The sequence below is a fragment of the Dermacentor variabilis genome, chromosome 5 (assembly GCF_050947875.1).
Source record: "Dermacentor variabilis isolate Ectoservices chromosome 5, ASM5094787v1, whole genome shotgun sequence".
Classification (NCBI taxonomy): Eukaryota; Metazoa; Arthropoda; class Arachnida; order Ixodida; family Ixodidae; genus Dermacentor; species Dermacentor variabilis.
The window spans coordinates 108,421,980-108,440,278 of NC_134572.1; the positions used below are offsets into that span (position 1 = coordinate 108,421,980).

General features: G+C 44.1%; 1 protein-coding gene across 6 annotated transcripts in view; it reads right to left on the bottom strand.

Annotated features, from left to right (window-relative positions):
• The window catches only part of GluClalpha (glycine receptor alpha 1), a 381,181-nt gene that overhangs the window by 142,280 nt on the left and 220,602 nt on the right, over positions 1 to 18,299 (bottom strand). For all 6 annotated transcript variants that reach the window (XM_075693269.1, XM_075693265.1, XM_075693264.1 and 3 more), the window contains one exon: positions 11,118 to 11,197. The gene's annotated coding sequence lies outside the window, so the exon portion shown is untranslated. The remainder of the gene's footprint in view (positions 1 to 11,117; positions 11,198 to 18,299) is intronic.

The window sequence follows — 18,299 nt, forward strand, 5'->3', positions numbered from 1 at the left end:
CGGTATAAAAGGGGTGATTAAATTATCTCTACCCATTTTTGTGTGGTTGATTCATATGCGTTAAATTATCCATATCCACTGTTATGCCTTCTATAAAATTGTCTTGGCCCATATAGAAGTCCACCACCATAAGAACAGCTATATAGTAAACTACACGGCAAAGAACATATAACCAGTGGTTTATTGCAGTGACCGCATTGTACCTGTCAAAGGAAGCTAAACGCAGCCGAAGGCAGCGAAGGCTTAGATGGAGTGGCGAAACAAGGACATTTTCATGCTGGAATTACTTCGCATGACGTGTAATAAAAAAAAAATTGGAGATGTCTTCAACTTGCAAGAAAGGATGGAAATTATACCGATGACGCTAATGATGGCGGAACTTGTCTGCTTACGCATTGTCTTGTCTTACGTGTAATCGCGCGTGCGATTTCCGCAACTGTGATGTGTGTGGTGCAGGGTGAGTAAATTGATCGAGGACTGGCGATGGGAAGTTGACGCCAATTACCTAATAATCTATGTATTCAATTAATCAATATTTAATTGATATATTTGGTTGGTTTCAACAAGCATACACAAAGCGGCCGATAAAAGCTGCTTATCGGCAGCTCGACAAGCCCGCCAGCACGAAATTTGCTTCGAATCGTGATTTTAGTAAAGTGTAAATGGCAGTTACTGAGGTAACAAGCTGTATGATAAAAGCTCACCGTAAGCCTTAAAAAAAGAATTTGCTACTCTTTTTTCAGGGTACTACCGAATAAAGACTGGCGTATTATACAGCAGAGACCGACGCGTCATGACATGGGGACATCTCAGGAAGACTGCGACCCTGATAACATTTCACCTACGCAATCAAAGATTTGGTTGGTGAAAGTGTGTTCTACTTTATTCTTTGAGACTTGTCATTTTTCTATTTCTTTCTTTTTTCTTCGCCGTCTTCCTATCTTGCATTTCTATGCTTGTCTCCTCCTTTCTGAAGAGTAGACAGGCGTTATGCCCCTTCCAGTGGCAGTTGCAAGCATGCCTCTCGCCTTCCCTTTCCTGTCAAGTGTATATATATTTTTGAAACAAATAATAATAATAATAATAATAATAATAATAATAATAATAATAATAATAATAATAATAATAATAATAATAATAATAATAATAATAATAATCAACGTAGAATGAGTATAACGCGTCAGGAAAGATACATTCTCGAGTCCCACATTTGCAGGTAAGCGACTCTCGCAGCTTTAACATAGTCTACATGAACGTGCCCCCTTGAATACACATTGTTTGGTGCATTGTATGGCTCCCCGAAAGAGTCGTGTTCTGAAGACGACTTTCATGTCATAAATGCTAGTGAATCGCTTTCCGCGTCGTGTTCTCTCCCTCTTTCTCTCTATCTTTCTCTTTTCTTTCTCTCTCTCTCTCTTTGGCGTGCGTATTATGTCGCGCGGAACACTGACTCGCAGAGAGCAGACTATTGTGAACCCCTCGCAATACTGCATTATGCATACAAAGAAATATAATTACCTAAGGTGCATGCACAACGCGTCTCCATGGCTTCTTGTTGTCTTTGTGTTGCGTACTTTCATTGGTAGACTTACATCAAGAGTCTTTAACGCTGGCGCCACAAATAAAAGGGCCGTTTTCGCCACATAGCGAAGATATACGATGAAAACTGAAATACTATAATTTTTTTAGACGTCTACAGTCATTTCTCGGTGCACAAGGCGCGATCGATGAGAAATATTTAAAAACGGTGGCCAGGCCACGATAAAAAAAGAAGAATATCCTGGGATATCTCAGATTTCCAGCAAAGTGATGTCTCAGTAAATGTAGCAAACAAAAAAGCGACATGAGTGAAAGATGAAAATCCATCCTCGATTGCAATTGATTTTCTGAAATATAACTGACAGCCTTTTTCTTTCATGGAGAAAAAATGAAGATATACGAAGATGAACAGAGAAAATAAGTTCGAAATTTCTTCACAATGGCCCCTCTGCTGGGCAACGCAAAAAAGAGAGAGAGAAAAAAAAAGGCGGAAAGACCAGTATCTCGATTCTTGCGACAAGACAAATGGGCGAAACTGAGGGCTTAGGCAATGCTTGTAAGGTGAGCAGAAAGCGTGGTACAACGGAAACGAATTAATGCCCTGGTCGGAATACGAATAAGAAGAAACAGTTAGAGACACGGGATTCCTAATCCTGTCCGTTCCTCGGTTGGAATTGATTTCCTGACGTTCCCTACGTTCAGCGTGTTATGAAATCTTTCTCCGCGCAGAATCCTTCTTTTTTTTTTCATTTGTTCCTTCTTTAGCCCTGAGCACCTGCTTCTGAAAAGGAAGCACACAAGGGACGTGTACCAGTTCAACTGGGAGCAGCTTTCGAGCTGCTTTGGTCTTCGCAAAATTAATGCGCTAATTAGTGTCGCATATCCTCTTTGCACAGAAGAGCCGCCATGCGTGCTTGCTTGTTCTCTCTCTCTTCTTTTTTTCGGCATAGTGAACAAGAATAGCGCAAGATCTACGGCTCTGGTATAATTCTTGTTTCCCGCTGAGAAGTTTACTGCCGATACTGTAACGATATTTTTTTTTTCTTGCAAGAGGAGATAAGTTCTGTTTTATAGAAGCACGAAACTAACCGCGCAACCGTTATTACTTATGAAATGCTCAGCGAATCTTCTGTGTTCTTCTCATGCGTTTCACATGCGTGTTTGCAAGAGCAATATATATATATATATATATATATATATATATATATATATATATATATATATATATATCGCAGGAAGGTTACGGGTGTGTGAGGCGAATGTTTAAAGCGTTAGCTGTGGTGCAGGCTAGCTGCTTTCGCTCCCCCTCTCGAACGCACCGAATCGCGTGGGGGCTCTGAAGGTCTTGCTTGCTCCATGTCATTTCAGTGTAAATGACGTGTCATAGCGGTATAGTTTAAACCAGTACGGTCCTCTTCGATTGTCGAGTGCTCGCCGGCATTCTAAAGCATACACTGGCGCAGCGGGTCTCGCCGAGCGAATCCTCGCCACAGGCGCTCCCGTAAACGCCATCAGGGTTTTAACGCGACGCGGCGGCAAACGCCTGCGCCACCACAACTGTTGCGCGGGCGCTGGCTAAGTTGAACGCGCGTCTACTTACAATACTAGTTTGCGCTTTAAAATGATATTGCTGCTCCTGGAAAATAATTTAAACAACCAACTCTAAACGCAGGGAGGACTCCTGCATGCGGGTGCAAATTTTCAAGCAGGCGTGCCTGACCGTGTGTTGGCAACAACAATTATAATACTTAACTGACTGCACACAGAAATGTCTCAGAGGCTCCACGATGGTACTTGCATGCATGTATGTATGTATGTATGTATGTATGTATGTATGTATGTATGTATGTATGTATGTATGTATGTATGTATGTATGTATGTATGTATGTATGTATGTATGTATGTATGTATGTATGTATGTATGTATGTATGTATGTATGTATGTATGTATGTATGTATGTATGTATGTATGTATGTATGTATGTATGTATGTATGTATGTATGTATGTATGTATGTACGCATGTATGTACGTATGTATGTACGTATGTATGTATGTATGTATGTATGTATGTATGTATGTATGTATGTATGTATGTATGTATGTATGTATGTATGTATGTATGTATGTATGTATGTATGTATGTATGTATGTATGTATGTATGTATGTATGTATGTATGTATGTATGTATGTATGTAACCTGCAACATTGAAGTACCCTTTTTCAACTTTACATTACCATCATACTTACATGTCAACACACTTAAATTCTGGAATGTTGTTCGTGGTAATACACCAGCCACAATACAATTGTCCCAGTCTAACACCTCTGTTCAAAGTGATCAGTGTTGCTCAATTTTTATTAATATCTTTGCTTCCTTTTTTCATGACGCTGCACCTATGCTTTTGCCACCTTCAACGAAAGTTTATGATACCCCAATGGATTCAATTCTTATAGACTGGGTGGGCATTAGAAAACTAATCGGTAATTTGAAAATATCTTCGTCGGCGGGTTCAGATGAAATTAATTCAAAAATGCTCAAGTGTACTGAACTGTATTCATCAATTATTCTTTCTAAGATATTCCAACAATTATTACACTGCTCATCACTACCAAGCGACTGGAAGGTGGGGAAAGTGGTTCCTGTTCACAAATCAGGTAACGCGCATTGTCCCGAAAACTACCGTCCCATATAACTAACCAGCACTCCCTGTAAGATTCTGGAGCACATAATATATTCCCACATAGTTGATTTTCTTGAGACGAACTCTTTCTTTAACAACAGTCAGTATGGCTTAAGGAAATCCTTCTCCTGCGAAACGCAACTAGCTTGCTTTACTAACGACCTCTTTTCTAACACCGACTTAGGATTTGAAACCGATTGCATCTTTATCGATTTTGCTAAAGCCTTCGATACCGTATCGCGTAACCTACTAATCTATAAACTTAGTCTTCTTAGCATTAACCCGCTAGTACTGAACTGGATTAAAAACTTTCTTGCTAATAGAACACAATACGCAATCGCGAACAATTCGTCGTCTGCGCCCCTCGCGGTAACGTCAGGCGTGCCGCAAGGGTCGGTTCTCGGTCCTCTACTTTTCCTAATCTATATTAATGATCTTGCTTCCTGTGTGAACTTTTCAACTATTAGGCTTTTCGCTGATGACTGCGTTATACATCATAAAATTACTGACCTCAATGATTCTCGTAAACTTCAAGACGATATTAATAACGTTCTCATATGGTGTGACAAGTGGTCTATGAAGCTTAACTTAAGCAAATGTAAATGCATGCGGGCATCACAGCGTACCAATACTACTAATCTGCATACATATTTTCTAAATAATAGCCCTCTCTCAGTTATCTCGTCGTACAAATACCTTGGACTAAACATCACCAGCAACCTTTCCTGGCACATGCATGTCGACATTATATGTAGCAATGCCAATCGCATGTTGGGCTATTTGCGCCGAAACTTCTCATCCGCACCATCGTCACTGAAACTAACTCTCTACAAAACATTAGTTCGCTCCAAACTAGAATACGCATGCGCCATTTGGAACCCAGCTAACATTACACTCATAAACAGCATAGAAGCCATTCAAAATCGTGCAGCGCGTTTCATCTTATCAAACTACTCCCGACATGCTAGCGTTACCTCAATGAAGACAACACTCAACTTGCCAGAACTTTCTTTCCGTCGTAGATGCTTCCGCCTTTCGCTATTCCATAAAATATACCACCACAACCCTTTGTTGAAAGAACAGCTTATCACCCAACCGTCATACATATAATCTCACTCTGACCACAGTTTCAAAGTTGGTGTGCCGTCTTCACGTACTAAACTTTGTAGTAATGCATTCATTCCTAGCATAAGCAAAGATTGGAACCACCTTCCCGCCACCGTTGCAGCCATCCTGGATACCGACACCTTCAAAACCAGCATTCATGAAACGCCACGTTGAACATGTCTTTGTATATTGCACAAATGTTTTGTTATGTTCACCCACTCATTTCTGTAATGCCTTCGGGCCTTGAAAGTATCTTAAATAAATAAATAAATAAATAAATAAATAAATAAATAAATAAATAAATAAATAAATAAATAAATAAATAAATAAATAAATAAATAAATAAATAAACGTGTTTGTCATGACCCACGTTCTAGTTCGTCAAGTTCTGATAAGCTCAGTAGTTTACAAACAACTCTCTCGACCCTACACCTAAAAAAGAAGAAAGATAAATTAGCAATATTTTGTAATATTATGCGGCGCTGTCATGGCACCCACAACTCCGATATTTCTATATCGTGTTCTACTCAAAACATATAGCACACCTACCGAGTTTAATCTTGGTGCACTTGGTAGTCTAGAAAGGCACATTGCCAAATATTCAGACAAATCCAAAGTGCAAATAATAGAACTTGCGTAATTTGCCCCAGCTGGCTTCAACAAAACCTTGGAAGCCGAAGGACCAGCTTTTCACTGGTCTTCTCGTACCCTGACGCGAGGCAAGCACTTTAGCGTAGAAGGATCACATGATTGGGCGGAAGTTATGAAATCTCTCCAACTTCTGAGTTCGAACTTATTCCGAATTTATGATGAAAAAAGGGAATTAAGGGGTATTAGGTGACCTTTCAAGTATGAGAGTGCTCACATAGGAGCGCGAACTCACGCCTTGTTGGAGAGATCAATCTAAATTGCTGTACACTGCGCACCGTTACGCATGATTATGGTGCACGTGACATGCGTGCTTCGTACTGCCTCAACTTTCGGGCACTGCCACTGAAGCCATGCCCGAGGCTTTTGCAGGCCCATATTTCTGGATAACGTATCTTTTATTTCTAGAAGAAAGGATTAGCAATAACGCTAGTAATTTTATTAGCTGAGGGGAAGGGTTGGACTTTTAGAATCGGCAAGCCGTATGTCGCAAAGTTGAGCGTGGCTTGCGTGGTCCCTCGTTTGAACTGTGCGGCGCACAGCAATGCGCAGTTTGCACAGCGTAGTACAAGTCGGCGGAACCATCTCCAAACCAATATCTTCCTGCGTTTATTTGGCGCAGTATAGGTGGAGCAGCTGCGGTGGCGCCATCACGGACTCAAATCGTCATCCCTGGTGTAACATGCAGCCCCGGATTTTCCCCATAGGGCGTGAAAACACAAGCCGTGCGTTACTTGCAGCAAAAAGGTAGTTAAGGTTACGTTTGACAAATTGCCAGTCTGAAAACGCTGGGTTGAATAAAAAAAAAAAGTCATGCTAAAAAGTATCATCGCGCCCTGCGAACGTGGTGCTGCGGTTTAGCGGGGCTACTTTAATACGCAGCATTGCAGCGAAGCACATGCGTTACGCAAATCTGATGGCGACGTGCCTTTGGGCCCATAGAACGCGCATAAACAAAGACGAAAGAATTACATTTCGATATTTCTTTGGAGGCGACGGTGGCCAGCAGGAAGAGTAAAGGCCGTTCGAAGTTTACAGCAGAACTCGTGAATGAATAATGAGTGGTAATCTGCCACGCGCGACGTTAGCGCTGGCCACCACAGTCATTCTCGGCGTTGCGGAGTGGCCGCTCCCGTTCACCGTTTTCCAAGCGACGTAGGTCACTCGGGTTTAAGGGGATTGAGCAGCTTTTTGTGGAAATTTAGTTTTTGCTATTTACACTTTGCGTATCCTTTCCCGGAGTCCCTGAAATGTTAATTGGCCTCTGTAGAAGGTAATTTTGCAGAGCTCTTCAATCCACGTGACGGAATTCTGAAAACGGTCTACACCAAGATAGAAGTTGCTAACTAACTAACTAACTAACTAACTAACTAACTAACTAACTAACTAACTAACTAACTAACTAACTAACTAACTAACTAACTAACTAACTAACTAACTAACTAACTAACTAACTAACTAACTAACTAACTAACTAACTAACTAACTAACTAACTAACTAACGAACTAACTAACTAACTAACTAACTAACTAACTAACTAACTAACTAACTAACTAACTAACTAACTAAACTAATCAACTAACTAACTAACCAGCTAACTAACTAACTTTCCTTTTATTTCACGCTATGCGACAGATGTTTTCATAACTTCCCTTCTTTTCTTTAAAATAATATTTTCACAAATTTAAAATTACAAGTTTCTTTTCCATTACTTCGTTCCATTCATTGTCCTTTTTTATTATTATTGGCGCTAAATCCTTCATCGACAAATCGTGCTGTATCTCCTTGGCACAACATTCCAGAATCCACATAATTATGGCTATGAATGTAATCTTCTCTTGAAATACTACTGTGAAGTGCTTACCTGTAGCGCGTTGCTCAAATATGCGACTTAGTAAAAGTACGCGTTGCGCCGACATACTTTTTCCGTTCAAATATAGGTACCGGTGGTCTGTTTGAGTTACCGAATGAGTGCCAAGGGAATAGAAGCGCAGTCTAGATATGCAGGTAACTTGGCGGTGTAATGAAAGTAAAAAAAAAAGAACAATTGCAGACATAGCATGGCGTCAGCTGGCGCACGACAAGGGTAATTCGAGATCAATGGGAGATGCCTTTGGTCTACAGAGGTTACAAATATCGTGATTATACTGCTGCTGCTGATGATGATCATGATGTACATATACATTGTACGCCTTCGTTAAACCCGAGGTTCCCGGATGGAGGGGTTCCCGCACTGCAGGTGCGGGTTCCTGCACTCGAGGTTTGCGTCTTCTGAGGGCTTGTTCTTTGCTCATTCATCTCATGCGCCGGATAACTGCAAGTTTGACAATGTGAGCGGTAACCCGAACCACGAATTGGTGGTTGAATTTTTTCGCTTGCCCAGGCACGAAGTGACTAACAGCTACTGAGCAGTGCACGGTGGCATTTCAGCAAAGCTAAACCTTGAGCATTGCTGCTGTAAATTGCTACAGTCGTATTATTGATGTCAGCAGATCATGAGAGGGGCTGCATATATTTGAGCTGTTTGTCGCAGTCATTGACACATGGGCGCAGAGTCTGACGTATTGTGTTATTTTATTCTCCGTCTTTGCAAAGCACTACTTCGCCACATGTACAGCGTATGTGTAGGTAAGCCTGCTTTACAGGGCTTTTATGCAACGTTCTGTGATTAGTAGAATATATATATATATATATAAACCGTGCATGGACGGCGTGGCATTGAACTTGTCATCAAATTATGGCATCATTCAGAAAAATGAAAGAGAGCGGAGACATAAAAATGGCAGGGCAAGGACAGAAAGACGAAGTGTAGCTCTTGTGATTTACTTTCCACTCTGGCGCTCGTAATACCTGGTACCTTTGAACTTCGCTTGACTAAGGCAGTGAATATTCATGCGCTAAATTAAGGCCATAATATTATTGCTCGCTACGTTTCATAATAAAAGAAGAATGAAAGCAGTATCGGCAATAATAGCCTTCTTTTGAGTTGAGGTAGGATTGTTTAATTTCAGCCTAAGATTGCGCAAGCAATGAAAGGTTGCATAACTAGGAATAAATGCAAAGAAAGCACTTCTGTCTGGAAGAGGATCGAAGAAGGAGGCTGTATAAGCGTGCGTGTGGCTTGAATGAAAAATAATTGAAATGTAAGTGTAAGTACTAAAATAAAGAGACAGGGAAACGAGTCTCTCTAGCGCTATTGAATTTGTTAGTGTCCCCTAATAAAAAAATTTGCTCGCTATAGCGCGCGAAGGAATAACTAACTTGTTTACGGTCGGCGTCTCCACGATATCACATTCGGGCTTAAAAGGTCTCGAATATGTCCCCTCTCGACTTTCCGGCCATCGCCGATGTACCTTCTTACCGGCGCCTGTGTGTGGTTCGAAACAAACGTTTTCCTAACGGGTCTAACACATGACACAGCCGACAACAAACAGGTGAACAACTTATCATGTAATCCTGGTAATCACAATATTGTCGACTTTGTCTATGGTATAAAGACATAGAGAGTAATGTTGGCTGTTGGGAGAACGTACTAAGCAATGGTTTCGCCTGCGAGAAGCGCAATGCGGGAGGTGCATAAAACATTTACGCACGCTCTAAGCAAAACTGTTGTGCCTGTCCCTTTTCTTAATTAGAGACCATTGCGCCAGCCACTCTAAGGCAAACTGTATCCCTGTGAACTCGCCGTCCACGTCACTCAGATACTGCTGACCTAAATTTACCTATTTCGGACGGAGGTGCAGTTAACCGAACGAAAGTGCTCATATCGCTTCGTGTCATCTGTATCACAATGTTCTTTTGAAGTTTCTTTTTCCTGAACGCTTGTTCACCTTTCATTAGTGTTACACGGAAAAGCTGGAATTGATGAGGAAGAAGCTCTATTTGCGAATGGTGCAAAAGACGACGAATGGACGAAAGCAACGGGCACGCCCTTTCACGCATGGCTCGTTTTGGGTTTTCTTGCGCCACTCACAAATATGGATCACTGCATAGCGGCCATTTCTCTTCGCTATCGCGTGCACTTTATCCCCTTCACGTTGTTAAGCATGCAAAATATCAAGTACTGAAAAAAAAAAGCGGCTTTGAGAGAGTAGAGTCTAGTGGCTACATAAATGTTTTTGCCTTATATACATAACTATTAGTACATTTACATATACATATACATATACATATCCCTGCTTTCTTTGTCAACCAGGATAATTTCCAGCTAGCGAGTATAATGGTCTCTACAGCGTCAGCAAAGCGTAATAAGGGGTCACTTGGTTGAAAGACACTAGACAGTTTTGGCATAGCGTACGTAAAGCCCTTGCGGAGGCTGTGGTACAGTAGGTTCAAAGAACGCATGCGCAGAAGACAACGGGAACCTTTCTGACTTATGTACGTACACCGTCCTTTAATTTTCGCGTTGAGGACTTTGCCTGACTTCCGTCGCTGGCATGAGAATTTGGCGACCCCTTGCAAAGCAGCCCGGTTTTGATATGAATTCACCATTGCCAATTGCTCTCCGTCGTGACAGTAAGAAATTATTGTTAAAATTGGCTTTGGCATTTTCTCATCTTACTTCGAGATTAGAGTATTAGCAATGTTTTGTCGCTGTTATTGAGACCCGTTATCCTTTTCTCCCACCACAGGACATTACAAATGACTTTAGCGTAGTCGAGAAAGTGCTTCTATGTCTGCCTAGCAGAAAAGTCCAGTGAGTTCGGCGTTGCATTACGGTCGGCGATACTAAACACCATACTAAATGCATCCCCGGATACAAGCCTGTAGTTTGTCTAGACGGATTTCGCTTACGTTGAGGCAGACACCTGCTACGATATACTAAAACAAACTATTACCAATATATGCGCTGAACCTGCACCAGTCCATGACGCGAGAGTGCCCACAAGGTTTGATTAACGTGACCTACACAGCATCACACACGACATTCGCATAAACGTAACTGTTCCATGAAAAAAGGTGGATAAAGATGGTGGAGCTAAACAAGTGGAAGTACACGACGTAATTATTCACATCTTCAGAGAAACTAATCGGTTAAAACAAACTTGCGAACACTGACGGCCTAAACCATCGCACTTTTTTTTTCAACAGCTTCAGTTTATTTTTTTAGCATAATTGCAACGGAAGGTGAGCTTACGCATGCGCCGTGTACTCCAGATGTCGCGTGGAAAGCTTCGATGATTTCTCTCTTCGATGAGGCCACCATCTTCGCCGCGTCTATTGAGAAAAAGAATTAAAAAATCGGTGTATACACAGACTGAGGATATAAACCACAACTAAAAACAAGTTTTGCACATGAAAAGTATTTGTAACATACAACAAACTCTTTCTGCGTGACAATAAAGATACGCAGTCTTTCGTTCCAATCCTCCTAAATAAAGCACATCGTGTTTTGAGATTATGCCACACAGGAGAGACCCCATGCCTTGAGACGCTTGCTGCCGGTAACTCTGGCAAAGGGTGTGAGCGCCGAATCTTTGTACCAGAAATTCCCATGACAGTTTACCTGATGACACAGTGATTTTCCCTCCGCAGCTTTTGCTAATGTTTACTTAAAGCGAGAGGCAGTGTAGGGTCATTGTGCTGGAAAACACGTAAGGCTTGGCGCAACATGACTGCAACGCTACTGCAGCATTACATCTCCTTCGTTAGATTCACAGAGGTAGATTCTTCCTTGAGACAGACAAGACAGCAACAAACGGCACAGAACATCACCGGAAAAGTACAATGCAGAGTACTTTGTCATTGCAGTCGTGCTTATTTGCCTTCCACCACTTCGAACTGCGGCATCGCTGGTGGCCGCGTCTGCCCTCCCCACAATGCCAGGGCGTGCTGCACGCAAGATATTCGAGCAAGCACGTTTTAAGGCCAAGAAAGAAGCAAAAAAAACCTCTTCAGCAATCTTTACTTTAAAGCGGAATGCGAACGAAAGCGCCTATACGTCTCATTTGCAGTTCACGGAACGGAGAGGAAAGCGGGGGGAGGGGGGAGGGGGGGGGTACAGGTTGAGGGTGAATTATCGTCCCACTTATCTCTTAGCTTACTCTTAATTCTCATTCAACTCTGTGTCGTGTTCGCCGTGTCGCTCTTCAGATTCGGGAGCAAATCCCCGGGGGGTATACCTCTGCGAGCGCACTGAACGAGATGAGGAGATGAGCCCTCGGAGCGCCTTTCCCGGAGACGCGGAGTAATTGCTGCTTTCATTAGGTCACGCACGATACCTGTGAAAGAACGAAGTGAAAGAAAGAAAGAAAGAAATAAAGAAAGAAAGAAAGAAAGAAAGAAAGAAAGAAAGAAAGAAAGAAAGAAAGAACGAAAGAAAGGCTCACGCGGCGTGCGGAGAAAGAGAGTGACAAGCGGCGGATTTTCTCTCGTCTTTTGCGACACGTTTCAGTACCATATCTTCAAAGTTCATTTTATTGGGTACTTATTTCTGTTTCATCTTCTCTTCATATGAACGCTGATGCGAGATACGAGAAGAAACGAAAACAGACGGGGCAACCGTGGGGGCGCCGGAGGAAAGGAAAACAGAGAGACGACGACCACCGGAAGAATCCGAGGATGTACGCACATCTGACGCGCGGTAGACGCCGCGTATCAAAACATGCCCCTGACCGGTGAAATATAGTCGAGGTGTCGCCGAAGGTAGCGGCGCAAGGAGGCGGAAAGAAGAAAAACACGGGAACGGGGGAGAATTCGTAGGAGGCAGGAGCAGGATTTCTGGCCCAAAGCTGCACGATGCAGTTACCATCGAAGAGTTCGCAAAGCTCGAAACAAGCCTGAAAGCGAAAAAGGAGAAAACGGGGAAACGAACAATACCAAGAAAATAAATTAAACACCGGAAAGCGGGCGAGAGAACAAACACGGCACACAAAAAGAAGAAAGAAAAAAGGCTAGATCGGGAGGGTTGCGACAAAGCTCAGACAAGAGCTGAGGGGCCGGCGAATAAATTGAGGCATCTCCCGTTCCCCTACTCGTCTCAGCAGCGCCTATATCCTCTCTTTCTTGTTCTTTACATCTTTTTTTTTTTGCTTTCTTCTTGCCAACTTCCGTCACGCCGTATATATAACAAACGCCAATGTTCCACTGTTTCAGTGTTTTTCTACCTCCTTGCTTTCCTCCTCCCGGAAAGCTTCGCTATTTGCGCCCCCGTAGCTCCCCTTGCTTCTTTTTTGTTTTGATTCTTTCTACCCGTCGTACCCTGCACCTTATTTCTTTGTTCTCTTCCTTTTTTTTCCCTTTCTGCGAGCAGCCAGCCGGTCTGCAGCACGTTCGACCCAGTGTCCCCGGAGAGCCCTAGAGTAGGCCGCAAACGACTCATCGAGGAAAACCAAAAGGCGAGCGAACAGGGCTGTTGTTTTCCCCACTGAGCGTATAGACACCCTGTATGGGATAGGAGAGGGGCCACCTTGTGAATCTTTTCGTTCTTGCTCTTGCTATCGTTATGAGCAGAGTTCGTATCTTTATTTTACCGCCGGCTGTGACGCTCTGTGTCTGTAATGCCTATCATGCTCTCTCTCTCTCTCTCTGAACATTTTCTCTTTGCCGCTGCGCTCAGCGTAGGAGACACAGACGCACAATGTCGAGTACGAGCGTACCGAGCTGCGAGTTGCTTTGTTTTGCTTTCTTTCGCTCTCCCCCTCCCCCCTCTTTATCTCTTTCTTTAAGGCCGTTGGAACCACGGCCGTTTGCATCTCTATATTCCTTGACTTTTACGGCTGCCGCGTTCGGTTTCTCTTGTTTATGGCTGTGAGGCCCCCTCCTCGCTCTCGTTGCCTCCGCATCCTACCCCGCATTATTTTACGCTACCTCACCTCGCATCTGTAGGCCCGTAGTGGTGAACTTGTCTATCTGGTCTGATGTTATCTCTCTGAACACTCGCTGCCACGTCGATCTTTTGCTGTTGTTGTTGTTCTCTCTCTTATAGGTGCTAGCGCGTCGTAATAAATGAAAGACATCTCGCATCCTGCCGAATTCTCAACACATTTCCTCCGTTCCTCTTTGCGCTCCGAGAGCAGCGCGGCTGCGTCATCGCAAACAGAGAGAAAATAAAGTAACCGAGCAGACGTTTCCAAGCAACGAAGCGAAAGAAAGAAGGGAAGAAACATCGCAGCGAGGGCGGGCAGCCGAGATCGGGATGATGATGCTTGAAAGGAATCGCCCGCAAAGACGGGTGATGAAAGTACCAGTTGCATTTACAAATGGAGCTTCACGTCGGAAGCACGAAGGTGTTTATTTGTGTGCGCTTGCGTGTCCCTGGCGTGCGTTTGCGCGTATGTGTACGTGGTGGGCTAGCGCGGGAGCGTGTGTGCGTGTGTTTGCATGTGTTTGCATGTGCTTGTGTGCGTCTGTTCCAGTTCTTTGCATTAGCGTGCTTTGCGTTATTGTGCGACCGAATAAATGCCTGTGCGTATACTCGTATGTGCCTGAATATACGGTGCTTGCGTTCTTTACCTGGCGTGTCTTGTGTTAGTTTATGGGTTCGTGTTCAGTACTTTTGCTTTTGTGTGAATGTTTAGTGTCCGAGAGCGTGCGGGAGCTTGTGGGTGCGTGCAATTTTTATAACGTGTTCGCAGATTCACGCGCGTATGGTTTTGCCAACACGCGCGCACTGCTGCGGATATGAGAGCCTACGCAGAGTGACAGGTCTTCCGAATTCCCGTGACGCCGTTGATCCGTGAAACAACATAACGGTACTGAAGGTGTCCTTTACGTCACGACGCGGATGCAATCGAACGTGCTTAGCACGTGATCGGCGGTGGGAGAGAGACATTGTTTGACGGTCCATCACCAACGGGCAAAACGAGATATCAAATTAAGAACACTCCGGTACTAAAAATTTCACACTAGATGAATAGAGTACTTTTCCTACTTACATTCCATGTTTGTTCCGCAATGTCAGAAACGTGCGACAGAACCAGGCGCATGGAGGGCGTGAAAGCGTGCCTCAAAACATCCATTTGCAAAGGCAGTTTGTTTATATAATAGCTGCGTCTGTGTAGACGTGAAATGTAATTTCTTTTCGATTAGATGAAATGTCGGACGACTTGGTGAAAACGTCGCAAGAGTTCCTGGTCGCCGTGGCGTAAACTTGAGATGAGAATAGATATAAATCGCAATGATGATAACGAATGGGACTCAAAGATTTAAAGGTACGCTTGAGCTATAATTACACAAGTTTTATTTTGGGACACCTGGTGCCTGAAACATACACTCGAGGGTTATCGCCTTCCGTTGTCATCGAAACTCGTTCGTACTGAGGAAGTCCTAAAGATTATATCGTAGAACTTAAGATTACAAAGTAAACTATTCGCAGTTTGAGTGGGTATTATTGTTGAATGTAATTTGAATTAGAAAGCAAGCACTTTCCCGCACAATGTTCCGTTCTTATAAGAAATAAGGCAGTATATCGCTTTACATGTAATATTTATTTGTCTTTGTTTGTGTTTGCTGGCGTATGCCAAAATTAATTAAATTAGGGGGGTTTAGGTGCCAAAACTATGATATGATTATGAGGCACACGGAAGGGGGGCCCTCCTGGATTAATTTCGACAGCGCGGGGTGATTCAGCGCGTGCACAAATCTAAGTTCACAAGCGTCGTTGCATTTCGTCCCCACTGGAATGCTGCCACCGCGACCGCGATCCAACCCACCATCTGTAGCTCAACAGCACTACGCCAAAGTCACTGAGCTTATGCCGACTGATTCAACAATTTGATTGTGTTTGTGTACTTTTGTACTCTTCATTTTGACCAAACTTTGATTTGATCGCATTATCTTTGGCTGATTCACTCTTATCTATATATTTCGCAGTCCAGCTATAGCTACATATAGGACTCGGCAGTGTGTGTGTGTGTGTGTGTGTGTGTGTGTGTGTGTGTGTGTGTGTGTGTGTGTGTGTGTGTGTGTGTGTGTGTGTGTGTGTGTGTGTGTATGTATGTATGTATGTATGTATGTATGTATGTATGTATGTATGTATGTATGTATGTATGTATGTATGTATGTATGTATGTATGTATGCATGCATGCATGCATGCATGTATGTATGTATGTATGTATGTATGTATGTATGTATGTATGTATGTATGTATGTATGTATGTATGTATGTAAAATAAGCTTAATAAATAAATGTGTACCTAGAAAATTGGCGTGAAGCACCCAGTGCAAATAGGATTATCGAAAAACCATGCCTAATCGGAAAGCGCGGGGTACATCCCAAATTTCTGTGGGTGTCCCAGGTGGTTTCCTGGTCTGGCTGGCGCGCCGCAGTGATTACGTTCCCCTCTGTGTGCGTGCAGGGGGGGGGGACGCCTTCCGCGAACTGTGAGAGTCAAGGGGACGCCCTCATTCCTCGAACCAAACGGGACCTGCGGGTTACCACCAGCAGAGGCAAGCAAGTGTAACATCGCCTAGGAGAGAAAGAGCAGCCGCCACTCACCGACGGGACTCAGTAGATACCAAGTGACGTTCGCGCGAGCGAAACCCCGCCTGCGATTTTAGCGGGCATGTTTAAGCGGCCCCGCAATATATCCTTTGTATTCTCTTCTTTCCTAGTTCGTTACCATGGAATAAACAGTGCAAGTTGCGCACTAAAAATCGTCTCGCCCCTACCCGGTCACAATGGTCTCCCGGATGCCTGCGGTCTGATGACAATGCCACGCTACCCTGGGCCCCAACAGCCTCCATAGGTGCAAGACAATGCAACAAAATGTTCTCCCTAAACGTTTGACGGTGGTTTTGATTGCGTGATACGCGCGGGGTACCCTTTTTAACCATCATCGAGTGCTTCGATGGTTATCCGACGTTCCCTGCTAAGGCACCACCGGAAAACGAGATCCAAGCAGAAAGGTTACACAATTGCGCCAGTGGAGCAACGAACGACGTGATCGGATAGAGTGACAAGGCGTCAAAGGGCCGGCACCCTTTGCCTCCTGCCAGGGATCGCACGAAAGAAAGAAAAATGAAAGTAAGCAAGCCAATTGACTCGAGAGGTCCCGGGGGTCACGCTGCGTCTCTGGCACGCACACGGCGTATCGGGTATTGTGCTCACGTATGCCCTATATACACGTGGACCGGCTTTGAGAAGCAAAACATCGCCTTGGCTCTCAGGCGTTTCTTTCTTCTATCGCTATCCTTTGTGTTGTTCTGGCCATTGGTTCCAGTTGCATCTTTGCCGCAAGGACGGAGAGGGAGAGCCGGGCTTTCTCTTGATTTACTCGAGCTCCTCCCTATACACGCGTTCGCTGGCACATCTCCTAAGCGAACTCGCTTTCTTTTTCTTTTCTTCTTCTCTTTTTTTCATCGTTCTTGGACGCTGGCGTAGACATGCAAAGCGTCTCCCTCGCGACTTCACGCATACACATTCGAGCAACGGCCACTCCAACGGAGACAGCTACAATATAAACAAATGAGTTGTCGCGAGCCTGAGAATATATAAAACAATAGTATAGAAAAAAAGGAAGGATCAGCTGGCGCACGGGAGCCAAATGGGCTTCAGAAGATTCTGATGCACTAACACGGGCATGGGAAAGTGTTTCAGCGGTACAGCGAAAAGCCATCGGCTGGTTTCAATGCGGTCAGCCTTCCTGCTCTTCGCCACTCCGCTCATGCCCGTGAGAGACCGCTAGCTGTCGCAAGGTGCATAAAAGTCCAGAAGAAAGAAATATAAGTGGCGAGGGAAGGTAACAACCACTTTCTTCTTTTCTAACGCTGCGTCTGTCTGCTCAGTCTGTCTGCTCCTCCTTTTGTTTCCCTTCGTCTGTCCTATACGTCAAGTTATCCGTCAAGCCTTCCCCAACTGAATCGTCCGCTCGATCGAAGACAAATGCGTTTTCAGAGAGCCCTGGACGTTCCGACCGTAAAGGGAGCGATGAAGGAACGGTCGCTTCAGAGTTTGTACTGCTTGAAGCGTGCGAAAGAGAAACGTGCGCTCGGGGACGCGGAAAACGAGTCAAATCGAGGCAGACAGGAATTAAACGAAAAGAACGCAACAAATTAAGGGTGCACTTATGCGAAAGTTTGCCCGCTGTAGTCGCGCCAAAGAAATCGCCTCCTGGCGCTAGATTGTAGGACATGCAGCATGAGTCAGATTTCACTTTACCGACGTTGCGGGTCAGCTGCGTCTCGGTTGCCGGGCCACTGTACCGAACGGCAGCGACGAGCAACAAGCACGAGTCTCGCAGCTTTGCGGTGGCTGCGGGACTAGTTCTGAATTATTCGCATATTTTCCAGAACATCCCTCAGCAACGCGTGCAGCAACGTTTTCCGCGATCACGCCCTCAACAATATCAACTCGGTAGCTACGAATTGGTGTTAACG